Source organism: Macrobrachium nipponense, chromosome 10 (genome assembly GCF_015104395.2).
Source record: "Macrobrachium nipponense isolate FS-2020 chromosome 10, ASM1510439v2, whole genome shotgun sequence".
Lineage (NCBI taxonomy): Eukaryota > Metazoa > Arthropoda > Malacostraca > Decapoda > Palaemonidae > Macrobrachium > Macrobrachium nipponense.
Window position 1 is genome coordinate 11,293,960 of NC_087204.1, and position 9,763 is coordinate 11,303,722.

Here is a 9,763-nt window from a genome sequence, read left to right on the forward strand (position 1 = left end):
AATTAACAGAGTTCAACAGCTGCTCACAAATAACGGCTACCCAGATGACATGATCCAGCAAGTTGTCAAAAAGAGATTAGAGGCTTTCCATAACCCGACCCGAGGGACACACACAAGACAAAGACAAAGAAATAGTGATATACCATCAGATATCATACAACAAACACCACGAAGACGAAAGGAAAGCCCTCCCTTGGTATACTGCGAAGAGGAAACCACCCACCTAGCACCATATAACAAAATAACAGCAAGAATTTACTGCAGCCAAACCTTACGGCCTCACTGGTAATGAAAAATAGTGCGGCTCCATCGACGGAGAAAGAGGTTGAATCTGATATAGTATACAAGTTTTTTTGTCTGTGCTGACGTGCAATGTCAGTCCCCCCAAAAATGCTATATCGGACACACCAACCAACTACACTCAAACGTCGCATGCAGGTCCACAGAAAACCAAGGTGCTATTCACCAGCACTTTGTGGATACCCACATAAAAACCATCCTTACAAGAACTTCTCACAAACACCAAAATAATACACAAGGAAGGCAACTACAATCGTTTATTGATATCAGAAGCCGTCAGCATCGCCATGCAACGCCCAAACCTTAACATCCAACGCGAGGCAGACCGATCTTGCCCTCGTTGTAGGAGGGCAGCCCTTCACCGCGTGAACAGACCACCACCACACGCGGACAGGAGCGCACACTGGACATTTTGTTAATTAAACATATATGTAATTAATATATTTATGTAAAATTTGTATATAACTTACTTTCAACTTTTGATATAATTTCTGTTAACATTTATTTATTTGTCTTATTTTATGTTTTCACTATAGTCTTTTGTAAATATTTAACTAGGTATCTGGCAATTATACTACCTTTCCGTGTCCTCATGACGTCACAAAACGCATGTAGCTCATATTTGTATCAGTACGCTTGATAACGTCAATACGTATAGGTTGACGAAACAGCTGTCGCGTTTTTGTAAAAATACTGGGTAAATGTAAGAAGAAACCCCATTATGTGTCCATTAGTAACCTGAATCAATGAAGTGAAGAAAATAATTAGAAAATATGAATCATTTTCAAAAAAGCTGGTAAACAGTGAAAAAGCCATTCTATTCAATGAATGTTATATATATATATATATATATATATATATAGATATATATATATATATATATATAGATATATATATATATATATATAGATATATATATATATATATATATATATATATATATATATATATATATATATATATATATATATGTATATGTATATATATATTATTTATATATATATATATATATATATATATAATATATATATATATATTATATATATATATATATTATAATATACATATATATATATCTATATATATATATATATATATATAATAATATACCTATAAAGCAGTTATTATAATGAAAAAAAAGCCAAATTATTTCATCAAAAATCTCAGAACATGCTTGGCTGTGATGTCATATACATATATATATGACATCACAGCCAAGCATGTTCTGAAATTTGAATAGAATAATTTAGAACTTTTATCATTACAATACTGCTTTAAAAGCTAAAATAGACGTATATTCCATCCCATATGGCCCCAGAAAACATCTTGAATAAAAAAAATAAAAAATTAAATTAAAAAAAATTGTGCAGTGGAACTCGGCGTGACTGTCAGTTCTAGAATCCAATGATGTGGAGAACAGCAGGTAAGGAATCCATTTTTCTTGCATTTTCTTATATTGTGGAATGATAAGGCTGTATAAATCCCACCTCTTTCTATAGACGTGCAAAATGAACATTACTGAATGATTGAGTGAACAAATAATTGCCGTAACATATAAGGAATTCCAGCATACGAAACAACTTAGAGATTCCAAATCCCTCATGAAAAATGCCTTTGCAATAGATTACAACCTCTGTAAGGAAATAAACGTTTTTTAAAAGGTTGCGAAGAGAAATATACAGATTTGTGGACAATTCAAGGAGGCGTTTTCATTACCCCATTCGCAAATTTCAAATTTCGTTCTGCAGTGATCCAGCGATTCCTTTTTATTTGACATTTTCTTTCTCTCTTTTAAGGGAAGAATAGGATAGAATCGCATTCGCTCGCGGTTTTGAATTTATGACCCGGAAGGAGGTCTAATGGCCTATAGCGCGCCTAATGATTCCTAGGAGGGTTTTCGGGTCAGAAATTGAATTAGAATAAAGTAAAAAAAAAGAAAAAGATATTTCTAGGTACACTGAAGTTAGAATTTATATATATATATATATATATATATATATATATATATATATATATATATATATATATGTATATATATATATATATATATATATATATATATATATATATATATATATATATATATATATATATATATATATATATATATATATATATATATATAGACTAATTTCTGTCACATCAGCGTCATTCATATACACATAAATTAAGCTACAAATGTCCATTGATATCCAATTCGCTCTACCTCGGAATATTAACATATTTTCATATATGTTAACCAAAAGGGAATTTTATTTTAGTTGATAATAATTTCGTCATCTAGTGGACTTGAGCCACACACACACACACACACACACCGCACCTTATAGACTAATAATGATCCAGACTAAACCAATAAACTTCATCAAAGTGATTAGTAAATTTTAAAAAGACAGTATCGTAAACAACGACCCAACCTCTTCGTTTACCGGTATTTGAGAGCACTGCAATGTTTCAAAAGCTATCGTCCTGCAAATCTTTCGCCCGTCGCAAATTGCATTCTAGTTTACGATGAAGATAAAGAGGAAAGCACGAAGCCCTTCGCATAATGAAGGCAGAAGTGCCCTAGGGGGAGACCAAGAGCAGCTTAGTGGCAATGTATAATTACGGTGTAATTCCGCGGATAAATAAATTTGCTGTGGGAGACTTTTTTTTACGTTCATCTCCCTTTTCGATGATAAACTTTTACATAAAAAAATTTGTAAATAACTATTTATTTTTTTACTCTCTTTGAAATCGAATAAGAATGTAAGTCATTGAACACTGGAAACTCAAAGTAATTTGATCAAGATACAACCATACAATTCGGTGAAGCCTTTACACCACTAAAAGTTAGATATTGCCATAAAATATACTGTTTTCGTTTTTGATATTCTCAAAATGCCAGTTTTTCCTCCATATCATCGCTATTCCAGATGCTATCAATAAGTATTCAGGAATATGAGTTCAGTGTTTCTTTACAAATTACAAAACAGTATTATTTATACTTTTCTTTTACACACGAAAGTGAATCCAAATATACTCCAATTCATAAGCCTTGCATTCATGCTTATGTTGCCACTTTTTCTCCTCTGAGAGCTGGTTCGAATCCATGAGAGGACGAAATTATCATCAGCTAAAAAATTCCCCTTCGGTGAACAAATATGAAGATGAATCACGGTGATGTGATAAAAAAATTCATATATATATATATATATATATATATATATATATATATATATATATATATGTATATATATATACAGATAGAGAGAGAGAGAGAGAGAGAGAGAGAGAGAGAGAGAGAGAATTATAAAATGTTAAATATAGATGTTGTATTCAAGTACCAATAAGACTCATTACAATTTACGTTAGTTAGTCGGAACATTCAAAACAATAGAGATGAATGAGTTCCATCCCTTTCATTCAAGCATGTGCGTAACGTAACAAACAACAACCAAACAACGTAAACAAACAACAACAAAACAACACAATGCGTCAATGACCGAGCGAGAGAAAAATAATCTCCTCGAATCGAAGATGAAAACCTGAGTTGTTTTTCCCTTTCCAGGCAGCTTGAGTTTCCAGAAGTTTCTAGGAGCGAGGAGTCTGCTACTGACATTACAGATCTCTAAGGGTTCGGATCTTCTCCTTTTACAATTCGGGATGTTCGATCACTTCTCGATAAAAGAGCTTTTTTTTTTCATCTTTTCATTGAGATTGTTAAGTACATTGGCTTTATGTGCTGCAACAGGAAACTCCAATTACTGGAGTGTTTTTATCCTATTTCTGCTGCTAAATAAGAAAGGGTGTCCTTTTCTGTAGTCCAGTATTCAGCTGATTTTTTCGTAAAACTAACCATATCTGAATCGTGAGACATTCGTCTCCATCCTAATAAAGCTCCTCTTCTTTCTCCCCCGACCCGAAATTCCAGGAAATTCCAGACAATTATTCTCGACATCTGTCTAATATTGGGAACGATTCCTACCGGGAACAGTTACGAGGGCCGCTCATAACCAGCTGGGATTTGCAGCTCCCTTGCATTCCCTTTCTCTAAATGATTTCTAAATCAAAGTTTTCTAAAGTATCTGAATATCGTCAACGTGACCCAGTATACATTAAGGTTGATGTGGAAATTAACCTGCCTTTATATATCGAACGAAGGTTATAGATGACTAGGATTATTTTTTCGAGTTAATTAATCTTAATCACACTATTTCTCTCTTACGAATTATTGATTATAATAGTATTTTGCGTACGGATTATTACGTGAATTGCTCTCCCTCCCAAACGACGAAATAGAACGATGAAAAACGAAGCCTTACTCGGTTTTTGCATCTGAAATACAGTCGACTTCATCATCATAACCAGAAGGAACATTAAATTACCCTCTAGGGATCCCCTTCTGTTCCGCCCGATCGGAAAGAGGGGCAATATCGTCCCCTGACATGTTTCGGCGTCGCCAGAGGAAAATCCTTTCAATTAACGTCAGGGGATTAATTCCCTGCGACAGCCATCAGGCAATTTCTGCCGTTCAATTTTTTCGTGACGCTTCTGGCGAAAGGAGAGTGTACAGGAAGACAGGAGAAGAAAAAGGAGAGGAAAGATAAAGGCTGGATTAATAACTTACGAAGAAGAAAATAAAAAGAATAATTATTTTGACTACGCTAGAAGGAGAGTGTACAGGAAGACAGAAGGAGAAGAAGAAGAAGAAGAAGAAGAAGAAGAAGAAGAAGAAGAAGATAGATAAAGGTTGAACTGACAACTTACGAAGAAGGAAATGGAAGGAATCATTATATTGACTAAGCGATTTAATCTCCAGAAAATGCCATCGAAGAAAAGAAACCAGTAACGATTGTAAATCAGGCTCCAGGTTTGAATTATTGACTAACGACGAATGGTAGTGCACTTTTGAATTAGAGGAAAATTGCATGAATAAAGTTTATATGACGAATGGTAGTGCACTTTTGAATTAGAGGAAAATTGCATAAATAAAGTTTATTGAAGAATATCGGTCAGGCTTTCGGTAACATAAGTGACCCTGCAGAGAAATGCATCTCTTCGTATTCTTAGTTTTAGCGGTGCATGGATATTCAAATGGAATTTTATAAATTTTTGCAGAATTATAAAATATTTCATTTCTCCAGAGCATCGATGATATACAATTAAGTGTATTCGGTTTTAAAATTCTGACAAAGATACGCGAAGTAAGAAAAAAAATTGCCTAGACATATTTAGACGAACATTGGGGAAATCAGGGTAAAATAATGTATAGCCGAATCATAATAAAAAGTAATAAAAAAAATATAAATGTATATAATGTATATAACCCTTGCATGAAAACACTCTGATGATCAGAGTCAAAGGTTTAATTTTTAGTTCTGCAATACGATTTCTCCTGAAGAAGAACAAGAAAAGATCCCGGCACCTTTTGCACCGCCAATGCATCACTCGGGACTAACCTCGGGTTCAGTCATCTGTCGCTTACGTTAGTCGAGTTTGACGAAAACAAGAAGACTTAAAATCTGCTCTGTCTGTTTCGCGAGATGGAGAAGAATCAGGACAATGGGTTAACTTTGAATATTTCTTCACAAACTAGTCTTTTTTTAAGTTTTTCTGTCACCGAGACGTGACGAAATGGAATCTTGTTTTTCGCTCGCTAGGCATACATGATTTTTGAAGAGTTTAATCGTAAAATAAACTTTATTAGATAAATATACATCCTCCTTTGATATCAACAGATTATTGAAACTGTTGAAGCATTAATGATACCGCTTGGAAGGCAAGTACTATTCGGCATTGAATATAATTGGTAACACTTAATATTATGGAATTGCAAGTCTGAATTTGAAGCCCAGAATTTGAAAGAAAAAAAAACCTCCTACGAAAGTAATTTTTGCAAATAGATAATAGTTAAGAACCTGCAAGTAATGGAATCCTTTAAACTATGTTAAAGTTTGAACCGGACGCTAATCAATAAAAAAAGAAATCGCTAGGTAGAACTATCGTGCACTTGAAAATGAAAGAATGGCCCCTACAGTAGCAGATATTTAACAAGCAAAACTTCTCGAACTATCTACTCTTCTGTACAATATGTGTCTGTCAAAAATATTCCAAGTCAGAACTTCTCTCTCTCTCTCTCTCTCTCTCTCTCTCTCTCTCTCTCTCTCTGGTAGAGTCAAGCTCATAAAAAGAATGAGGCGAAGCCCTCCCATAGCCCTCCCATCCTCTTTTTATAAAAAATCTTAAGAGGATTACCTCAGTGGAAGCCTCTTGTCCCCCCCCAACCCCAACCCGCCCCCCATTCCCCCATACTGCGCATTTCATATTTTATTAAATTTTTTTTTTTTTTTTTCGCAGTAACCTTTGCATCTTATTCGTAACATTAATAAAAAACCAATTATTTTTCTGCTGCGTTGTGTTAGGTATCGTATCATAACTCTGAGAGGTTTTTGGTTCGATCTTGAAATACACTATGTATGTTAGGTTTGAATAGAAAGGTAATATTTATAAATGCAAAATACTTGCGTAAGATCATTTTTTCTCTTTCTTGAATAATCGGGCAGTCACTGATACCTTGGGCATGAATAATATATTTAAAACTAGACAAGCCGAAAATGTATCTGTTACCCCTTTTAAGCTGATATTCATTAAAAACATGTATTAGTCATTGGCTGCGCTTAACATAAATTTCATGATGAAATAAACTATGCTATAGATGAAAAAAGAAACCCACAAGATTACCGAGTATAACTTGTTTACTTGTAAGTATTGATATAGTATTTTTCTTAAAACTCGGGTACTCAAAGGCCCTATCTGTGGCCCTTTCCCAAGAGATGTGTAGGTGGTCAGACTGGGTCAAGACCCAGTAGTCTTCTGGAACTTCTCGAGTTTTTAAGAAAAATAATATGTAAATATTTACAAGTCAACAAGTTATACTCAGCAATCTTGTGGGTTTCTTTTCTCATCTGCAGAAGAAAACTGAAAGATTTTTTGTTTTTTAAATTATATTATGTTAAATAATATCGTACTTATGGGTACCTCCGGTATGCACAGATCTTCAGAAAATTAAGCCCCTGCTCCTTAGCAAGCAACGGGGCATTCTGGCCCATCTAATGGTATCTGGATTAAGGTCCAGAGCTCAGGATACTAGCATCTGTTACCACATAGGTTTAAAGGGTCTTTCTGGTTGAATTCTTAGCAAATTGTGGTATTATAGAGGGCTATTTGTCCTTTCTAACAAAAAGGAGTGGTCGAACATGGAAGAGACTTCTTATATTAGATTAACAATAGAAATTCGGCAGATTTAGAACATTCGGGTGATGCTGGTATAATCAGTAACACGCCACAAGATTTACAGAGCTTGCTGAATAGGATGCATCACATAGGTAGCGAGATGTGACTCGAAATTATTCTCAGAAATGCGCAAAATGCACAATGAGACGAATGAACTCTAGACGGAGAGAAGTTGGAGGTAGAATCTTTTAAATATTTATAAGCAATGACACCAAGTACAGATTCTCTTGATGTGGAATTTAACGAAAGCCCAAAAAACGCAAATCAAACATTATATATAAAACAGTAGAATGCTCTTGCAGTAGGGCGAAAGTAGCAGGTTCGAATAAACCGGCAGATGAGGAACGCGAACAGTAAAGTACTGATGGGTCCATCGTTGGCGAAAAAAGCATTTGATAATATGCGGTTTATTTAATTATCCATACGCACACACTGCTTTCAAAATGAGTATATCACCCTCTTCTCTCTCTCTCTCTCTCTCTCTCTCTCTCTCTCTCTCTCTCTCTCTCTCTCTCTACTATATTTCGACTGCCTTCATTTGACTCAAAGTCTCTAGTAGCCATCATCACCTTGCTAACAGTCATTCGTCAGCTTTCATTTTGGCAGGAAGGACTCATTTGTCACGATTGCAGGGGTGGGTCTTCTAGCACAATGATATCATACGTCCGTCTGGAACCTTGGGCGCAGAGGAGGTATAAGTAAAGTTGAACACACACACACACACACACACACACACATATATATATATATATATATATATATAATATATATATATATATATATATATATATATATGTGTGTGTGTGTGTGTGTGTGTGTGTGTGTGTGTGTGTGTGTGTGTGTGTGAACTGAATCACGAAAGTTTGGAACGTGACAAATCCATAAATAAAGGTATAAGCCACGAGGGTAAATAAACAACGGAGTTTCCGCAACATCTTTCGACGTTCAACGTCCTTTACTTGCTAAGTATATATATATATATATATAATATATATATATATATATATATATATATATATATATATATACCTCAGATTTTTGCAGGAAATATTAACATTTTTGGATAAAGAAGATATACAGATAGAAGCAGATTTAATAACCAGATGGAATACATAAGTTACGTTAGTGCTAATTGGACGTCTCTTTTCAGAAACAGACTTTAGATACCCCGTGATGATCTTATTGTGGTGATTTTGAGAGACTCGTATAATGAATTATCACGATTTTCAGAGAACCCACATTCATTTTCCCCATGAAGATAGTACACCAGTTGGCCTAATGAACAATTAGTTTGTAACCTTCTTGCCGAATGAAAATTATTTCTCTCTCTCTCTCTCTCTCCCAACCAAATAATTCAACTTTAAAGTTGACGTCTAGCGCCTGACAAGATTGCAAAAAAAGCCCCCCCCCCCCCCGCCCCCCCCCCCCACCCCCCCCCCCCCCCCCCCTTCTAAGTAGTGAGAAAGAGAAAGATCTGGAAAACTGGAATGCCGTGGCAGGAAATGGTCTTATTTCCTACTGGTTTAAAATGTAATTACTCCTCAGCGGATTCCTTGTCCTCACCATATTAGGAATTTCGCAAGAACCGGCAAAACAGAAGACATAACCCCTCTACCCCTCCACTCAGAACTTGGGCATCTTGATTTAAAGCTTGATTCAAATGTTGCTCTAGTCAGAGGAGGCTAATTTTATATTTCACTCTGCTTTATCTAGACTAATACGCACAAAAAAGGCTAATTTCATATCTCACGCTGTTTTTTCAGACTGATACGTTGGGTATAAGTATCACTTAAAATTCCACTTGAAATCAGAATTCATGAATGACAGTCAAAGATAAAACTGAATCATTTCAGTCAATGTTTTCATGAACGTATTTTATAGCTGACAGCGCGTATTCCTCAGAACTTTTCCATCTTTTCAGTAAGGAAGAGATGGACCAGCTTTCGTGTTTTATTTTCCATACCTCAGACTTGGAACTTTCCTTCCATCTGCATTAATTGATTTTAACGTTTCTTATTTATTCGAAAATTATCCCACATCCTTTATCCTTCGTGTTTCTGATATTCACAAGAAAAATGATCCACGTAAGAGTATATTATATGGCAATACTTTATCTCGATTCAGCGAATTCTCCTTCATCCATTCTTGCCCTTCATTGTTCACTTTCCACAGGTCCTTTCTTTTAACA